This window comes from Motacilla alba, chromosome 7 (assembly GCF_015832195.1).
Source record: "Motacilla alba alba isolate MOTALB_02 chromosome 7, Motacilla_alba_V1.0_pri, whole genome shotgun sequence".
NCBI lineage: Eukaryota > Metazoa > Chordata > Aves > Passeriformes > Motacillidae > Motacilla > Motacilla alba.
Window position 1 is genome coordinate 21222348 of NC_052022.1, and position 21396 is coordinate 21243743.

A 21396-nucleotide genomic window follows, 5' to 3' on the forward strand; every position below is an offset into this window, starting at 1 on the left:
AAGCATTTAAAGCAATAACTTAAGATATATAAATACCAAGGAAAAAAATACTCTGTAAGAAGTTTTTAGCTGCAAGAAATCAGTTATCCAAGAAGATTCCAAATATTCCAAAAGTAAAATGATGTTTTTGCTATGACAGAACAACAGCCCTACAAAACTGTCAAAACTCCTCGCAGTGCCTTACAAAAATGCTATAAAAATGGATTATAGAATTTGACTGGTGAGGGAAAAGAAAGCTATGTTTACAGAGCAGTCATTGTTCACGAGAAGAACAAGATAGTATTTGGAAGAAGAGTACTTACAAGGAGTTGTAAACTCAGTCTATCCCATGTTGACAAAGAACCTTATTTTCCATTATCTCAACGCTGCTCCTCTCAGGATCTATTTTATTGCACAAGGGAGGTGTGGAGGAGCAAACATACTTAAGGGAAGATCAGCTAATGTATAACAAAAATGAGAGTAGGTAAAGATTTAGATCAGCAAATATTGTTTTATCAGTGCCATTAGGTATGCATATGCCCTCTCTAAGTTTGTAATGAAGTGCAGTGTTGCTAAGTGAATAAAATAGCTTTAGAAACAAAAGCAATATATCTCTCAGTAAATTTACCTCACAAAAATGTGCCTCATCATAAAGCCTTCCCTCTGGACATTGTGTCACATACACAGTGTAAAACAAATTTAATGCAAAAGAAGCAATACTATTAATCCAGATTTATCCTTTGCAAATCAATTTCAATTTTAGAAGAGTGCTGCCTATGAGTTTCCAATAATAAAAATTAATAACAATCATTTTAAAATATATCATTAACTTTAGCTGCATCATTAGGTTAAGAGCTTATTATTTTTCACACACTATTTTTCACATGTTTACTTCTCTATAAATTAAGAGATGTCACAGCTCTTAGGACCTCACATCACAGTACAGGCTTGCAATTACAAGAAATATCAAATGATCTTTTTAGAACAGAATCTGAAACACTAAAAACCCAAAATAATATATAATTTGCATCTTATCTGAGATGCTAAACTTGGTAAAGAGGGTTTGCAACATTTCCTGTTCAATGATCAAATCTTCATGTAACAGCTGACCACACAAAACTCGATACTAATATTTTATTTTGGATGTTGAGTCTCTTCCTTTATAATTATAAAAAAATCATAACAAAAAATTAATAAATTGCTTGCTATAGATTGGCTGGCCCATCACATGGGAATTAAAGAACTCATTTTGTAAGTTATTTCAGTAAAGTAACCCCTAGCCCTCAGACATTCACTTTTTATCCAGCAACATTTTACTTAAATGGCAACTATATTGTGGAACACATCAATCGTGTTCTGTAACTATCTGGCACCACCTAGTAGCCACTGGCATCTTCTTTACTAGAAACCATTAAGAGATTGTGAAAGGGTGTTACTGACTATGCAAGGAAAAGTAACGCAGACTTTTTGAACATCATATGGTCAGGAAAATGTTTTATGTTGAATTAGGTAGGCAGGTATAGTCACTAACTACTCGTGCACTGTGCAAATGACTTCTGGCTTCCTTGAAAAAATACATTAAATACTTGTTTGTATGTTGGAGTTTTCAAGCAATCTAAGAATCTGCTGGCAAATTTTAGCAGCAGTTGACAAAATGCCTTGTTTTATGCATGTATGCTAAAAAATGGCCTGTTATTTCCTTTTCCTAGCCTCAAAATACACAAATAAATTAGAAACTGAGAAAGAAAACATAGGCTTTGATTAACCTGAATCTTGGATATACAGAGTGTTTTTTCCATGACTGCCAGAGCAGAGTGCCTTGTAGGCCCTAATATTGGGGAGGAGGGATGGAAGAGGAGTAATATGAATACATCAAGGCTACTTCATTATGTTCCTGAGGTGTGACTGGGTAGAAATCTTTATTTCCAATGGTATTACTCTTTAGCCTGCAAGCAAATACAAATATGCAGCCCCACTGTTCTGCTCCTTGCAAAATAAATATATGATATTTTTGCAACATCTAACCACAGCTTTTTAAGCTGAAACAGTTGTTCCTCTTTTACTTTAGATGTCAAATCCATCACAGAAAAGAATTTTGTTTTTAAAAGACCTCCTCAATGAGGCAGTTCGTCTCCCTGCCATTTAGCTCACTGTATTTTTACAAGCACCAGGCTGAGCAAACTATGATTGAGAGAAGCCATCTTATGCACATTGCTGTTGTCCCACATCATTCAGAACAAACCTTTTTAGATCGTTAACTACCACAGGAGTGCTGATTACACAGGCACCAGCAATTTCCTAACCAATGACCACCTGAACAATGATGTGTTCAGCTTCTCAGACCCTGAAGCCTTTCAGAGGTGAATCATTTCACAGTTTGGAACTAGATCTCCATAGCAACTTCCCTTTGAGGGTTTTAGAATCACCATCCCGTAATTCTATGATCATCAAGCTCAACCATTCCCAATGGTTCTTTTCACAGCAGATGGAAAAGGAAGCCTTGAAATTTTACAGTCTATTTCAAGCAATTCATCTGGCAGCCTATTAGAATTCAAAATATTTCGACCTTCAATCACAAAGCATGTTATCTGAAGCTGTGGTGATCTCAAGTCAAGACAAGCAGACGTTTTAGTCTAATCATCCATGATGAGAAGAGACTGACAAAAACTCTTAATTCAACCACCATCAAAATGCTTATTTTAACTGCATGAAAGTCTTTCAACAGGCAATGAAAACACACCATGTACCATTTTATCACAACCTTCCATTCAAGGGAAATACGAATTCTGAATATTGGCATGGATCTTTGCACTCCCTGACTGCTTTTGAACAAATATCTCCTCCTTGGAAGTCAGTTTAAATCCAAATCTACCACATTATTTTTTTTCAACAGCTGTCAAGGAAAATGATAGAAGCAAACTGCAATTAAACTTCTCATGATTGAGTACAATAATGCTGCAAATGAGTTACTTATTGATAGACCCAGTTCGTTATAGGCATCTTTTAAGAAATACAAATCACTTACTACTCAGAAAATAAATACCCATTAAATTATGAAAACACAGCATTGGCTAAAATCTTGAAGCAAAGCTCAGTTTCATGATAATCACAATCAGAGGGATGTTTAAAGTTGGGGATTTTTTCCTTTTTCTGTTCCCAATTCCTAGCTCAATTCCCTCTGTTTGGCATTAAAGAAACGTTTCCCTTCTCCTGAATGTTTCAGTCAACCACTGAAACAATCCCATCAGGGCATAAGAGCTTTAAATTTGAAAATATTTTCACCTAAAACCCCAGGCTGATTCACTCATATTTATCAACCTTAAACACAAGCTGAATTCAAATGTTTTAAAATCTCACCTATGCACTGCTACACACTACTATGTTATTAATATCGTTATCTGGTGACTAAGGAATCCAGAAGACTTCAAACTTTTCATATGTCAAAATGCCACTAACTGATTTTTACAGAATGAGCAGTAAGTTTACTCAAAAAAAAAATTCAAAGAATCACCATTTAGTGACTTGGCAGTGAGATGCTGATATTTAACAACTGCAGTAAAATGCATGAAACTTAAAAGGAACAAGAGAAGGCTCCCACCTGCACCCGGCCCCAGTATTCACGAAGAATAGTGAAATAAGGGAAATTAACATATATGTTATATTTTGTAACATTTGTAGAGGAAGGAACACTTAATTGTTTTACTTCTTTGAATGAAAAAAATGCATATTCAGAGTCCCTAAGTAGTTACTTAACTGAGAGAGTGGCCACAATTGAGACCCTCTCCACAGCAGTTAAAATGCCACATTTTATTAGCCTACAAAGAAAAGAACAACCCCCTCCCCCTTCACTGAGCTTATTCTCCTAGGTATCACCACTGCTGAGCCACACTCTTACACTACCTCAAACAAAAACTCTTTAAAAATTAGGAACTTATAAAAATAACCTACAAAACTAAAAGATCTCGAATATGTAATTTATTGAGTGGTAGCTTACTGAGAGTTAAAATATTGGTGAAGTAATTTTGAAAAATTACTGTAAAAGAAATGATGATGAAAATCTTTGGGGGAATAATTTGGCAAAATAGAGGATTTATGTTCATGTATTTTTCCCTGTTTGCAAAGTAGCCCGAGATCAGAGCTACACAGCTGCTTACATGTACTATTTGAAGATCTATGGGGAAGTATCTGAACATAACCACAAAATTTAACTAAGGATCAAGCTAGAATTTAAGACAGAGTAAAGCAAATAAAAATGTTATGCATCAGCTAAAAATGTAAACTCTTTATTTCTATGTACAATCGACTGAAATAAACACAGACCTTATTCTAGCAATCTGAGAAAGAAACACCATGGGAAAAAACCTTGAGTATGTTAAGTACCATCTCCTGCAAAGACCAGAGATTACAGCAATTACATATGAACAATATTAAAATTCTTAGTGGTTTTCAATGCTAGATCAGTTACTACTGCAAATATCTTTTTAAAGAGACAGAGCAGTTACAGGATATGTTTTACAATACTTACAATTTTTGCTCAAGAAAATTTTCAACTTTCTTATTTCAATGTGGAAGGCCATCAAATATCTTTGTTATCAGATGTTTTGACTCATCTATAATGCTTAGCTTACTTCTTTTTCTCTGTTACCAAACGTAACACAACCACCATGTACAACCCTTCATTCAGCATTTGGTCCAGCTGAAACTGAAAATAAAACTGTCCATGACCACCAGGTTAATTAAACATCTTGCTAATTAGAAAGTGCAACTGTCACTGTAACAAAACCTACATGTGTAGACAGAACTAGACACGTACATAGATGTAATTTTGCAGTGTAGCTATTGCTAAATATAACTTGAACAGGAGCATTTAAAAAAAAATCTTTAGTAATAGTAAATTACAAGTATCTTGCATTGTACAATTACACTGCCAGCAAAGGATACCTATTAGTAACACATAGGCAAATCATCCTAGAGTTACATCTTTACAATCTATTCTATGATTATGCACGTTTTAAAGTATTTTAATGGTATTTTACCAGATATTTCTCTTAAATATTAATTTCAAAATCTAGGAGGCAATTTTAAAAGCTGTCTTTATATGTCTCTAAGAATGAGAGCTGCACTTCCACCTTTTCCTCTTCCCAATATTCCTACCACCCTATCTGAAAAACTTCATCTTAAGCACAGTAGTTACATATTAGCTCACCGTTTAACAATCTAGAATAACCTTAAGTTTATTTCATAACATATAATCAAGCAACATACAGTAATTAAAGCACACTGAAAACAGCAGTTACTAGCTAATTAACATTACAGAAACACTTTTCTTAATGCTAGAAAAAGACAAAGATTATATAAAATACTGTAGCATGAGGAAGAGTTTGTTATGAACCTTTTTGTTTAAAACACTGAAAACTTCAACTTGAGAATTTGAAGTTAAACTACTTTTAATTCATGAATTAAAAATGTCAGTGCAGGCTCTGCATGATTAGGTAAGCCATTTAGGGACTACCCTTGCACCACATGGTTCTTGTAGGGCAAGGACCATTCACATAAACCGCTGTGTCCCAAAGGACAGCTCACCATCCATAAACATGCCCTACCTATACATTACCCTCATTCATGCAGAGTTGAAGAAATAATACAGTCTCACTATTTTCATGGCAAATGAAGTATTTTGGCATCATCACAGCACCTGAACTGCAGCTAAGGACAAGCAGCATTGTCCCAGGCTGTGACAATGACAGGCCCCCTGGGCTGTGGGGATGGCTGCCAGACAGCCTCAGGGCTCTTCTGAACACACTGGTTTGCAACGCCAGTACCGCAGCAGACTTTGCTAGATAGTTATTTTCTGCTTTGCTATTAAATACCACTTTAAAACAGTAACAGTATTTTACCTCTACATGCTATTTTTAAACCCACATTCTACTTCTTACATCATATTTTATATTTTATATCTGTCTGTATTAAAAGTAATACCTAAAAATGCTTGCGAGGTAAAACTGAGTTCACAATCAGCTCTAGCAAACAGTCTCTGTGGAGACCAACACTTTAGTATGAAAATATATTCTTACATTTTTTCCCCATTATTTAACAGCTTCCATATATTTTTATCACTCAACAGAATTTTCCAACGTCAGGAATTATTTTGTGTCACCTGCCATGTTTTCTAAGCTTTCCAAACACAGTGCATATTATCTTTCTGCAGTTCCATGATGACTACATGGGCAAACACAAGGATTGCAGCTACAAAGCCGTAGCTGGTCAGTAGTAAACATCAGGCCTTCCATGAAGTCCGGCACACAACCACAGCTAATTTTGGGCTCACATCCAGGCACAGGGCAGTGCACAGGCAAAAACATGGCCAACACCAAAGGGAGGGCAGACTGCCTTTCTCAGCAGTATTGCCTTTGTTTCCTAGGCACTATAAGCTAGCAATTCTATGCACACCCTTTCAGAGTTTCTTCAAATTTTGAAATCCAATAGATGTGCTTACACAAAGGTGCACCCAAATTCTCAAAATTCTCTACACATGAATATCAGTATGGACATTTGTATCACACAGCAAAGAAAGCCTGTATCGAGCAGGCTACCTCAAATTGCCTTTTAGCATGAGGAAACATGTATCTTAAAACATTTCTTCTCTGATAAAAAAAAAGTATTTTAAATTCAAACATTCCAGAAAGAAAAATAAATACTAACGTTATTATCCTTCACTTGACCCCTGCCTTTTTAAACATCACTGCTACCACAACTTCTTCAATAAGCTGTGATACAAACTGTCAAACTCACAGGCAGTGAGACATTTTCAGAAAACACTGAAATAGACAATGCTGACTGCTAATTCCAGAACAAAACATCATTTGTTCAAGGCTTGGTTTGACCCTAGTCTTATTTTCCTGATAAAATTAACCTGAAAATCATTCTTAAGACAGAATGAAGATTGTCTCCATCTCAAAACACTCAAAGAAACTCTTTAAAATAAAAGGATCGTACTGGCTATCATGCTTCTGGCAATTTTTGAAGTCTCTGAAGCAAGCTGTCCATCAGATACCCTTAAATCTATAAAAAAAACTTTCATCCAGTTATTGTAGGAAGGTTCCTTGCAATTTTCCCCCAAAAGCTATCATGTAGCATTTGTCTTGGACCACATCTATCCTGAAGAGGCTACCTTTATTATAAAAAAAAAAGACAGAATTATTTTAGGGTTCCTTAAACCTAGTAAACTCACACAAGATGCTGAGCCACAATACTTAAACTTCTCCACAATACATGAAAGATGACGCAACTCCCCAAATTTCAAAGGATATGCAAAAGGCACATGCAATATTCAAACATTTACATCAATGCCTATAACACTACTGCTGTAGATGCCCTCCAGACCAGCAAGTTAAGCCCCAGCATCCTTTCATGCAGTTTCACTCAACCAACAGCCTGCTCACCCTTTGCCCACAGGACAGAGCTGACAGGAGCAAGCCAGAGGCCAGAACTGTTCTAGCAGACCTCACGCCCCTGCTAGTTCGAGGAGAAGAATATGACAGAAAAGAAAATTCCTCAAGATTTACATCCTATTTTAAAGTAACCTTATGATTCCAAATGAGTTTGTTATAAAAAGACAGTTCACTGTTTAATTCTTCTCTTTTTGTAACAACCTTGATACAGAATGCTGTATGTACTTTTTACGTAATGGAATGTTCTAACCTAAATTAGATCAGGGATTAAAATAAAAACTCAACTATATCACATAACACAGAATGAAAGTGTTACTATTTCCTTTTGATATGGCAGGAAAACCTTATTTCAAATCTTTTGAAAATATGCTTAAACTTCAAAAAGTTTAGGAGAAACACACAATAAAATCAACAAGAGACTTTTCTCAAAAAAAAGTTTGAAGAAAGCAGAGCTGTTTGTTGCAATGCTATGAAAACAGGATGCATTTTGTTTTTCAGCTAGCCAACATCAACCAAATGCTTATTTTTCAAATAATTAGTGTCTATGAAAATTTTCTACATTTTATGACATGCCACTGCAGAAGAAGGAAACTTCCAAAAAGCTATTAAGCCATTAAGTTTCCATTCTGACATTTATTTAATAGTACATATGCATATAAAATCTTTTTCTTTAAATAAATTGGTAAAAAGTATAGCTAAGAAAAAAACATGTTAAGTGAACAAAAGATGGATTACCCTTGACTAGACTTTCCATTTTGGTGAAAAATCAGAACTCTGATCACAAGCAAATTTCTCTGTGGTTTGCTGATTACATTAGAAATGTTCTCCGAATCATTTAAATCATCTGTTTCTTTACAATGTGTTTTCAGTTACTTGTTTTCAATTTTCAATACAGCATTGCTGATAATATTACAATATCCCTTCCTCCTAGGAGAGGCAGTTAGGCCCTGTCTGCATTCCACAGGAACACATCCCTGCTCTCGGTGCAGCTCCATCTGCCCTGCTCCCCCCAGGGCCAGCCCCAAGCCCAGCTTACCCATCTACTCACTCCATCAAGACATGAAAACTGGTGGCATATGATACTGATTTATGAATTCAAACTGCATTTAAACACAAGTTGTATTTTCCCTTACCAAAGACTTCCAAAAAGTTCTGTCTTCTCAAAAATGCTCAATATTTCAGCCTAGTTTGGTGAAAGTATTTCTATGCAATGCTTGTATAATTCAGAATTAATACACTTCCATATAATTACAGACGTTCTGAAACAAAGAACATTATTTGTTCACCAAGGCAAAGTTTAAAACAGAAAAAAAAAACTTCACAGTGATTTTATGGCTGAGATTTGAAATTGCTTTGTATAAACATACCAAATTTCAGCAAATTTAAGATTTCAACTTAAAACAATTCTCCTATAGCTGCAATGGTTTTAGAGATATTTGACTTGATCTTTCCAGTCAAAAGGCTTTCAGTTCTCTGAGACTGTGAACAAATTATTGTTTCTCATATTTTCACTGCTCTAATACAATAAATTAACAACATTCTAGTAAATAGCACCACTGGTGTACAAAATCCTGTTAACCAACACCACCCTGCTGTTAGACAGCAAGAAAACAGAAGTGGGAAGGGAAAAAAAAACTCAAATCAGCAAACATGCAGAGGAGTTTTGGGGAAAAAAATCCTCAAACAGAAAGAGATGAGAGAAAAGCTTAACTTGCTGGTTTTAGCTGACAAAAGCAGCATTTCTCTCCAGCAGGGAGGGAATTTGGATGTTTATGGGAACCAGATGAAGGGACTCCTCCTATGACTGCAGCACACAAGCTGGAAACGCTGCTGTTCTGCACCAAGCTGTCCTTACAGTGGCAGCTGAGGGCACCTTCCAGGCAGGCAGTGCCTGCTAGTCCTGCCTCCCAGCATCACTTCCTGAGAAGTGACCCCATGTCCCCTCTCCCAAATCCAGCCCCATGTGCTCACAACACAGGGACAGCCGAAAACAAGCAAATGCCCAGCGAGGGCCAAGCACAGGGCACACAGGAAGGAAGAGCCTGCAGCCATCAGCTCATCCCCCTGCTCAGGGAATCCACACACATCCACGGGACACCAGCGTGGGAAGCACACTGGACACATCCACACCACTCGGATACACGGCTCTCCTGGACTCCACTGGTTCCCTTAATTCACTGACCAGCAAGCTGCACCTTTCCACCCAAAGCAAGACTAGGAAAAAATGTTAAATTCTTGCCCAAAATGGTGGCTGGTTAGGAGAATCAGAATTATTATGTAAATTACCTTTAGAAGTGTCTGGTCCATCACATTATTCAACAACAATGCTCAAATGAGGTAGTCAAGATACCTTAGCATTACACTAACCATATAGGAGGAAAATTAAAATTTAATAACACCTAACACTTTTGTAAAAAATAGGGGGCTTCATTAAAAGCACATTATGAAATAATTCAGAACGGTTTTATATTCTCTTAGTAGCTGAAACCCTGCTCAGGTCAAGTGAGCAAGACAACTGAAGAGCTGAGGAGCCAACTGAGCTGGCAGTACCTTGGCTCTGCTAGGCCTATTCACACTGTACCTCCCAGCTCCAACAATGGCTAAAGCAAGTCAACAATGACTCTGCAATACTTCTCCATGAGGAAAAAATATATATGCAATGACCTCCCCCCGTCCAATTATGTACTTAAGAGTGCAACTGCATCCACTAATACTCAAAACCACTCACAGTGAATCCATACAGAGAGGGGGAAAATTAAATTTAAACAAATATATAAGTGTTATTTTATTTTGGTATGGGACAAATCAACTAGAAGCGAACAATCTATATCCTCACAAGAAGAATATGAATTGGTAAATGATCAATTGACACATATGCTAAATTATTCACTCTAAATGGCACAGTCACTTTACCGTGAGTCTGCCAAAGTAATCAATACAGAGAGAGGAAGGTGTTTATTTTTTTTCCTATAAATATATGCTGATTAGTTAAGGTTCAGACCAAGCCATCTTTATTCCCACTGAGCAGAACTTGACTGCAGTTCACGGAACTTGAATCACACAGTATGACTAAACAGAAGAACTGCACGTTGGAAAAAATATAGAAGTACTTTAAAAGGTCACGTTTGTTCTCTCTCCCTACTTGCTTACATACACATTTTAGGAAAAATGACATCATGAAAACATGTGAAAGGATGAGAGCATGAATTCATAATTAGCCAGTTAGCAGCCTGGAATTATGCCAGAATAATAGAATGGAAGTATTTTAATAAAGTGAATGTTGTTAATGGCTTATCAGTTTAAAAATAATCATATTCTTATCAAAGCCACTGTATGAGAAAAAACTAAATGAGAGCTGTATTTTTTCTGCATGGTCTTTAGCTTGCATTTACATTCTTTTCATATCCCATCCCCACAGGATTATTGTTGGAACAGTGCTGTAGTCATTATCTGACTGTAAGCTACTTTTAACTTTATTTCTATCTAAATCTCTAACTTGGATTATTCCTCAGAAGGGCAAGTTACTAGACCAGTGTGCAAGAACAGGGAAGTTGAATTTATATGCTCCTGTCTCAGGGCTTCAGGCCCAAGGAGGAGAGGTGACTGCTGAAGGGAGCCTTTAATGCTCCAGGACTAGTATGCAGCCAGAGAGATTTTATCACAGATTCAGCAGACCCAGTAAGTCCTGCCCAAATATGGAATTACACAGTAGTCATAGTCCTTGCAAAAACAAAGCAATTGAATACAAAAATCAGTAATAAAGTAGCTTAGTTAGAGCCTCATTTCTTCAAATGGGAACTATGCCTCACCTGACTTCAGTATATAGAAATTCTGAAGATATGTTACGCCTTTCCTAAGGTTATGGGGGCTACTGCATATTCAGCTAACATACAAAAAACTACTAACTTCATCCACTTGGTTGAATTGTCCACAAAAACCACATTTTATTCAATACAACGTGATTTGAGAAGGGGACAGCAGATTTTTCACAAATTTCTATAGCACTGAATATCTGTTTTAATACAAGGAGAACAACTTGAAGAAATCATGGCCGAGTCACATGCAAATTCTTCCCATTCACTGTGAAATGGGAAGATACATAAATTTTAAAAAATACAGCAATAACAGAGGGACAGAACATCACACATGAGGTATTTCCAACAGAGAAAGCCATTCAGTAGGTATCTGTACAGTCATTAGTACAGTAGGGTCAGAATCAGAAAAACGTGGTTTGCTTGTGGGTTTTATTTTGAACCGTGCAAACAAAAACTATTCAGTACACGTCAAAATGTGTTCATGTGGAACACAACATCTCCTGCAGTCCAGATCACTTCACTGCAAGGCTTTTTTCTCTGTTCCAATATCATCATGTGCCATTAATTTGCTAGTTGAAAAAAAAAAAGAAACCCTGAAGCCTAACATGTATTTTTATCTACTTGTTAAAAAAAGTAGGAGAAAAGCTCTCCATAATGGTGAAGGGAGGAGAAATGGAGGGGGTGGGAGACAAGAACAGGACACAAAAAACCACCTTTTCCAAAGACTGTTCTAGGCAAAAGGGACATGTCATGTTAAACAGTAGTCAATAGCTGTATACAACCAGTAAACAAATTCAGCTCCATGAAAAAAGAACTACATCACCATTTAGTGGTTGCAATTTAGATTATTCTAGCGTGTAATACTTTAATTGTATAAAACAAAGCTGATGTCACAAACACAAAAGAACTTCTTGCAAAGCAAGCACCACAAGTAATTTTTATGCTGCCACTGATGGCTGACAAGTGATGAGCACTTTGTTCGAATTCATATACTTATGCATCTAAGGCAACAGGTGGCTTATAAAAAGAAAACACTAAGAGCTTTTTAACTCTTCATTATCAAAATTTTTATAACAAGTTTTATCATAATGACTAAACTATCTCTACAAATTAGAGCTCAACATACTAACTACAAAGATGAACCATGGCTCTGGGAAAATGATCTATTATTTTGCTAAAAGCAGAAACTGAGGTAAGGCTCTGGATCCCACTGACTTGAGCTCTGCCCACACTTACAATGTTTTGTAATTGCACAAAGCACTCAATATTTAAACACTAGCTTAATATATATAAATTTAAATCACTTTAAAACAAAAAAGTTCTATTTTCTTGCTGTCTTTTCTACATCCATAGCAAACAATAGTTGAATGTTGTGCTACCCTTGGAAGGAAATTTCTGGAAGTGTATTTTCAAGTCTTAAAACCAACTGAAAGTGATGCATTTCAGTTGTTGCTTAATGTAGTTTTGGGCCAAGAGTGGCACTACAGAAAAAACATGTTTTTTTCCTAAATACTGCACAGTCCAATGAACAGTTTTGTTTTCTTTATGCACACAGTTGTTAAAAAAATAATTAAAGCAGCTATGCTGCACAGAATGAAGGAACATATTTCATTTACATTTGCATTTAAGTGCAAAGAACTTCAAAGCAAAATAAAAGACACCATAAACACAGAGATAATTCAGATTTAAAAACCAGAACTAAAATAAAATAACCTAGAGCTGTATTTGCTGATTTTGTTACATTTTTGAGAAACCGGAAGGTAAGTTGAGAAGACAAAAATGCAGTAAGAATACCAAAACAATCTTTATATTCTGCCTTGTAATTAAGCTATGAAATAATCATCTGCTTATGATTAAAACATTTTAGGGTTTGCTGGTTTGGATAGATTAAACTCACATACAACATATTAGATTCTTCCCTTTGCATGGCAGTTTCATCATCCTATCCCTAACAATTTAAAAATATGACATCAATATTTCTTATCTTGTACACTATACACACACACAATTTCTATGGTGATGTTCATTGGATTAATTTTTCTGCTTTTTGACACTTCAGAGAACCCAACTCAGAGTCTTAAACTGCCCAACTTTTGGATTCCCTATGATTCTTTACATATTTTGTCTGAAAGCAAGCAATGCCTCTCAGGTAGCATACATTCCTGTATTTCTACATTTCCCCCCATTTGCAACACTTTGACACACTTGACTTCCCATTCCTACTGATATTTAGCTTTGAGATAATAATTTTCACATGAAATTACCAAAGCTGGGTGCATAAAAATATGCAGTAAGTGTCAAGGAACTGTTACCTCAGTAACAGCTATCTAGGCTAGTACTGAAATGCAAACCTCTGCTCAAGCATATTTTAAAAGTTTAACTAGTAAAGCGAGTTTGAGGTACAGAAGCTTCTGCCATCATCCATATAAGGAGAAAAACGTATATGATGGAGGGGGGAATGAAGAAGGCAGAGAGAAGGAAGAAGGGATGCTGTTTGATTTTGTAAAGGAAGTCTTTTAAACTAACTTTAAAGAAAACAAATTAATCATGTATTACTTGAATATGCAGAAACTTAATTACATACCAAATGAGAAACACTGAGGTTCTGAACAATCTTCTTGCTATTTTATCAACAACAGATGAATCTTCACTTCAACTGCAAAACCTAACATAAGGACTGAAAGTAGCTTTTCTGAGGTATTTCACAAAAAACAAATAAATGTTTGGCTTGGTGTTTTGTTAATTGTCTCCAGGCACAGAGACTCCAAGGTGTTGTTTGAGGCTAGAGACCCCCTGGCATCAAAACTAAAGCAACAGTTTCCAAAGCAGCTCTTGCAACTACTGCTGATAAACATCCAGCATTTCAATCCAGCCCATTGCTAATTCTGTTTTCCACAGAAGATACCAGGATAAAAATTAATCTTTAAATACACTAAAAAATAGCTGGGAGAAACTGTGTGAAGCAAACACAGGAGTGACAAGTTCCAAACAGAGAAAAAAACAAGCCATAAGAATTTCTGCTGAGATGCCATTGACAACTGACTAATACATAACTCATTGTAAACCCAAGTAGAAAAGCAAAACTTCATCTTCACCCAAAGTGAAGCTGGACTTCATCAGAACAGAAGAGAAAGTCTGGAAAGCATATTGAAAACATACCATCTATCTTTGTTGAAGGCTCCCCAAAAGAAGTCAGCAGATTTCCACATCAATACTTTAGCATTACAACAGCACAAAGGCACACCTGCAACCAAACCCTGCATCTCAATAACATCTCAGCATAAATAACAGTCATAAGAAAGTCAGATTTCTTCAGACTCCAGTGGACAACATGCAAGGTTTGAAAGAAAACATCCCTACGTCTTGTAAATTTAGAAGAAGAAAAAAAAAGAAAAAAAAAAAAAGGATGCAACTGGCATATTTCCTATAGCTGCCTTTTTACAGACATTTTTCATCTTAGCAATCTCAGCTTAATGTTCCCTCAGCTAGAACAGCATGACTGTTTGCTGTATTATATATTGAATGTGATTAGAGAAATTACCTATTTTTAAAATAACCCAGCAAGAAGAATATGGTTATTTTTAAAACCCCAAACCCCCTTTTACTACGTGGTTTCACAAACAGTTCCAACAGCACAGAAGAAAGTGGCAGCATATCCATGAGAAAAGGTGTCGGAGTACGGAGCCACTTCAGCTCTCAGAAGACCTTCCCAGCCAGTGTACAAGTCTGGCACAACGTATGACTTGGAAAGGGACGAACACCTATTTTTCTGAAAGTGGCATTTTGGCTGTTGTAGAAACCAGGCAGCTCCCATAAATAGCAATTCTGAAAGGAAACTGAACCAGAGCTTTTTCTGTCAATTTATTAAACAGTCTCATAAACTTTCATAGGCAAAGACAAAGGAACTCTAAACTGACAGCCCAAGGATCTCAGACAAATTTGCTTGACACAGAACAAAAAGGAGGTATATATTAATTAAATCTTACAACAGCATATCTTAACTAACCCAGAAGCTTTGTTTAGTTTGTCCAGCATAAGTAACTTAGAGCCAGAATAAGAAACCCAAAGCCAGGTTCCTCCTGGTCTTCATTTGCAGTAGTTAGTCCACTGTTCAGTACACAGCAATCAGGTATGTAAACTGCTCCTTGTCTATTTTAACATTTAAGTCACATAAGCCTCAGAAATCATCACCTCAGCTCATTTGGTATTGACTCACTTCCATATTCAACTCCAAAGCAAGGAGGGACAGTGACAAAGAGCCCCCAAGCAGCAACAGTGAACTACTGCCATTCACAAATGCAGGGCAGCCCATGCCCTCAGCTGTGCTAGAAAGCATAGCCATCTACCATTCACTTGAGAAACAGAAGTGCTTCAAGGATTTAAAGTTTTCCTTACAGTTCTGCATTAAAAATAAACAAGCCAAAAAAAACACTTTCTCAAAAGCATTTAAAAAAAAACCAACACTTTTGAGAAAGCAAATTTCTGAAAGGGATGCGACAATATTCTCAGTTTACAGACTACTTAACTTTCTGATACAATCATGCAGCTAATTAAACTGAAAACATTCAACCACTTATCTTTTTGCAAAGAACTATTACTTTACCTTTTCTGAGGTAGCCTTCCTCTGACCAAAGGAAAACGAGCAAACATTTCGTATCAGAAACAAAAACATTAGAAAAAAAAAGGAAAATCCATCTGCAGTACTTTTCCCTTCAAGCTTTCAAGAAAGTCCATGAAACAGCAAAAAAAAATTAATAAACTATTAAACTATCACTGTTTTTAAGAAGTCAAAATACACCATCAGCAAAGACACCCACTCAAACAGGTAAACATGTATTTCACAAACAGTCACCTGAACACCCCAACCCTATCACACATTGACGATTTCTTTGAAGTATTACAGAGGAAAAACTCATCTGCATTGCCTAAACAGCAATTACACACTGCCAAATCACACACACACAACTGTAATAAAAGTAGTTGTAGGTCAAATAATAGCAATGACTCAGTAAAGATAGCCTGCCTGGTCTTTATTCTCAGGGGAGGGAGGGTTTACTGGTCAAGTACTTTATGACTCACAGTACAGTATATTAGAAATTTTCTATGTATTCTTTAGAATTGAGAGATTGCCCTTGTAGCTCAGTAGGTAGCTCTCCTGTTTCTGGCCTGCGAGGTCATAGCTTTAAGTCCCTGCTGAGGAAACTTAACAAGTTCCATCTATAAATAGAATGGCATTAGATGCTGCTACTCTAGCAAGGGTGGTGGCCTTTAGACAGGAAATTTTATGTTTTCATCTGTTCTGATACAAAAAAGAAACTGGACATAAAGAGGCATAGGATATTATGCTAAAGATGAATGACAAAGTGGGTTCCAAAATCCACTGTCACTTCAATCAGCGTGATACTAACAAATCTAGCATTATCAAGCTATGATAAAGGCTCGACAAGAACGCAAGAACAGTAATTTTCCTTCTCAATGAGAATAAGTAATTAAATAAAATTACAGTCTTTACAATATTTGAGACTGAAACCTTCTAGGTACAATACAATCAAAATTCAATTTGTGACATCAAGAGGCAACCTCAACATAAAACAAATTTTGGACTGTTTGATTAGTAACTTAATGTTTGAACATTCATAGCTCTCTCTACCTGAAGAAGTAAAGTACATCCTTGAGAGATATTTATTTAATTATCATGGGTTAATATGCTACACATAAATTTTTGCTCCTAATATCCGTATATTTGGGGAGGCTTGTTCAGCTCTCAGGACAACTACTTGTGAGAAATTTTTAAATGAAACCTATTTTAACACTTACCTGAGTTTATTTGTGCTTTAAAGTATAACCACCCGGCCTTAGAGGAACACAGATTAAAGCTCAGGTATCAGTTTCATTTAGTCTGGCAATGTAATTTACTGTTCAATAAAGACAAAGGCTAACTCACTACAGTGATGACAATTTTCCAGCACCTGTTCCACAATCTGCACCCACATGCCCAGGAAAACAAATTCACTCCTCTGCTGGAGACAAAGCTGCAAACAGAATACTTTGAACAGCTCTGAGGTACAAACGCACAAATTTTGTTCATGTACACACACCAAAAGAAAATAAACACCAGCAATGTAACAGGAGGTTAGGGTGATTTTATAATGTGATTTCCTGCATCTCAAACACACTAACATTATGTTCAAGGATGACAACAGATCTTGCAACATTCTACAACTCTTCAGCGTAAGAGGTTACTGCCCTTCCTAATTATCTTCTTGCCTAATTGAAAAATCTGATTAGTTATAAGTTTTCCACAGCCAGCCAAATTAAGCTAGTTGATCCTGCACTGGCACTGATCTATCAAACAGGATGCTGGTGTACAAAATGTCTCCCTCTCTCTTGCATGTGTAGGTTTCAAAGTAGTAGCAATTGAAACTGCATGAGAGAAGATTGACAAGAATCCCATCCCAGTCCTTTCATCCACTATTAACATTTGGACAATAATGTACTAGTATCCAAAGCACACACAAGGCTCTTTTCTGCTCTTCAGATCCTTTTACAAACAACCGCTTTTAAGCATCAGCCTTCATCCCAAGTGTCTATACATGTTCTTGTACTGAAATTTTGAAATTGCAACACGCAATGCAAAACCAGTCTTGCAAATATAAATTATTTCAATTTTAGGGATGATTTTGCTAAAAGGAGTAGAGGAATGCCATTTTCATAACTCTGTGATTAGAAAACTCTCCTATGTGAAGTCTTTTCTCAAAATCAAAACACTGTACAATATTTACCCGAAAAAATCCCAAACAAAAAAAATCTACAAAGAAAAAACCCACAAGCACTAGATTAATTCACGGACACAACTGCCAGTTTAATTTGAAAGCTATCCCAATTTCTGGATTTAATATGAAGAAGTTACTGAAAGCCAACTGAAAGTTTGGCTGAACTATGAGCTATTGCAAATATTTTATTAAACTTTAATTCAGTTGCTCTAACAATAAATAAGAAGAGAAAATTTCAATAGGAACTATCATCTACTCAATAGCATACATCAATACATCTTGATAGTGTAACACAAACGAGTTTGATATGTGCAGACTATTTTTAAACTTTGGTAACTTAGCAGTGAAGGATTTGTATTTGTAAACAGGCAACGCTTTTTTAACAGGTGTCAATTGCACTTAGCAATATAAAACAAAACCAAAGCATCTTCAAAAAATTGAACCAAAATATGTCAAAGACAATACCACTTTTTTAAAGATAGATATGTTAACATCGTATCAAGGTGAATTTTGAGCTAACATTAGAAGGATGAAAATACAGCTTCAGATATTAGAAGTGACAGAGTCAAGCTACAGCTGCATAAACTGAGCCACCGTGATTCCCAAAGCACAGAACACACATGGTGAAAGGATGAGATGTAAGTCATACTTTGTTCACTGAAATGTTAGTGCAGTGGAGTGTGGCCAAGTGATATGCCCACATGCCTCCTCTCAGTAGCAGTCGGATTCCAGGAGCAGCAATCAGCAGGTATGGTTTCTTGTTAGAGAACATGGGGGAAAAATGCATCATGCCTCAAGCATATAAAAGCTGCAGATGATTAGTATCTTCACATAGAAAATACACACATTTTTATAGGAAATAAAAAATCAGTGAAAAAAGAGGATGTATCTTATTTAGTAAAATAACTTTATCATCGCTTTGATTCTTGTGGGCAAATCAAAACACTGGCAGTATTAGTAAAAGTTACCATTAACCTTCATGATGGTAAAAAAATAAAGTTAAGTCAACTTGATTTTAACTGCTGAGCAAAAATCAGCAAAAATATAGTCAAACCCAGTTTTGATTAGTGCTTTTTTCAAGTAAGAATAAACTACGCTCAACTGACATGATTCATAGCTATCAAAGCTTTAAGTAATGATAAATAGCTTTAGAAGTTACCTAAAACCCTGAAGGAGGCAGAACCAGGGGGTGGACTGAACATTTCCAGTTATAACAAACACAAAACTGGAGTAAAAGCAATTAAAGCTTTCTAGGAACCCACTTGCGTTGGTCACACCAGTCACTTCCGTAAGACTGCAGGGGATGTTTACCCAGCCTCACAGCTCTTTCACTCCTATCACAAAGAACAAGATTTCACGGATTATCAGTTACCAAACTCCCCATCCTGCTGCTAAAAGGCAGCTGGAGCTGCTCTGCTGTGAAGTCAGAGCACTTCCAGAGGAGCAAGGCAGGAGCTTCCCAGCCCTACGTGCCTGCACTGCCCCAGCACCGAGTCAACACAGGCAGCTCGCAGGATCCTCTGCAGGACTGGCACACCAGGGGATGGCACAGGTGAGCTCTCAATGTTGCCTGCCCTACTTTAAACATTAGGCATCCAACTCTAATGTTTTTTATTAATTGAAAAGGAGCATTTGATGGCAAAGTACTTCACAGAAATTGGGGGGAAGCTTGTCTGTAACTTTTGAAGAGAAAGACTGGATTTCATTAAAGAAACTAAAAATAAGAGAAAAATGTGGAACATATTTTCTAGAAAACTAGGACTGCAGAATATCAGTGGAAAGAGAAATTCAAAAACATGAAGAGCTCTGGCTATTTAACACCCAGCATGTTCAAAAACTTGACAGAGATATAGCAGTGACTAAATACTGATCTCTACCATCTTCCTCACTGAAGCATTGTTTAAGCATAATTTGTAAATTTACACTTGTAACAAAATTGCCATTTATAGCTCACCATACAAAGAAAGTAATTTTCTACAAGTACTTGTGACCGATCTGCCATAAAAGTTGAAAGGTAGTTAAAACCATTAAACTGGGGAAGAAACACTATGATAACCTTCAAACAGCCTGCCTTCTGTCACCACAAAAAACACTGCAGCTTCAGTCAAAACTGCAGTACACCTGAAACATGAAGAACAGAACTGTCAGAAATGTTCCAAATTAAACCGTGAAAGTTGGAAGAGGAATAAAGCTGTACCTTAAAGCACGTGTCAGGTTACTGTGGGACTGCAAACACCACTGTCCAGGACAGACAACCATTTCAAAATTAAATCCCCCATTCACTCAGCCAGTAAGTAAGCAAGTACATCTGAGGTTTTCAGAACGGGGTGTGACCAAAAGTAAATTATACCCCTACCCCTAAAACTGGGATAACATCTGAAATTTTTCTTTTTAAGTGTATGGAGACCAACTAGTTTAGTATAAATATCAGTAAAGCATTTTCAGTTTGTGCACTTTTACAGAAAAAAAAATATCTACAGAAAGTATCAAAACGCAAGAATGGATTGCTCTATTCTGCAGGGGAAAACTTAATTCCCTTGTTTGCTGAGATAAGAGAATCTAGTTTGTACTGTCACTAATCATGTATAAAAATACCGTGGTGCTCAACACAAATTTACCTCTCCTTTTACTTGTCCTGTTACCCTACCATGTGTGGTTGCCATGTGTTGCCTGTTTCTTTGCATATATTAAATATACCTTAGACACATAAACAATGTTTTTATTGATTTAATTAAAACCATATATCTCAAGAAAAGTAACAGTCTAACAAGGATATGGAAATTTGAAGGCTGAAAATTCACCACCATTTCAAGATGGGCTATTGTCTCTTTTTAAATGAAGTAAAGAAAGTAGAGAATTAGCTAGGAGGAAACAGAATTTCTCCTCAGCTTTATGCCACGTAAGAGCTCACCTGTGTACCTTGTGGTGGATCAACTGACAGGCAACAGCCTTCTCCAAAAAACACCTCAGAACACAAAAAAGTAACAACAGTGTATTCTGTTACGGCAGTCAAAAAAACAACAAATATACCTTCTGTCCTAAGAAAATGCAGTTTAACACATCCTCAATAAATAAAGAAAACAGGATCAAACTCTTCAGCCTAGAACTATAAAATACTTTTGCTGAGCTACCCAAAGTTTGTGTCACCATACTCAACTCCATTCCTATCAAGCCACTTTCTTACCTGTTGTTACCTTAATTAATTCAACTTGGTTAATTCTCAAACTGCTTTCTGCAAAATTACCAACTGAACCAAGCTAAGTCAAAGCCTAACAAGCCTTTCTTCAATATACTCAGGCATGCAGAGCTTGAGGCCTACAGCACAAATCCACAATGACCTGCTTCTGACTTCCTGCCTGGCATCCATAAAAAGAAAAA

General features: G+C 36.4%; 1 protein-coding gene across 2 annotated transcripts in view; it reads right to left on the reverse strand.

The window, feature by feature from the left end:
* The window catches only part of OLA1 (Obg like ATPase 1), a 128109-nt gene that overhangs the window by 60137 nt on the left and 46576 nt on the right, over positions 1-21396 (reverse strand). The window lies entirely within an intron of this gene.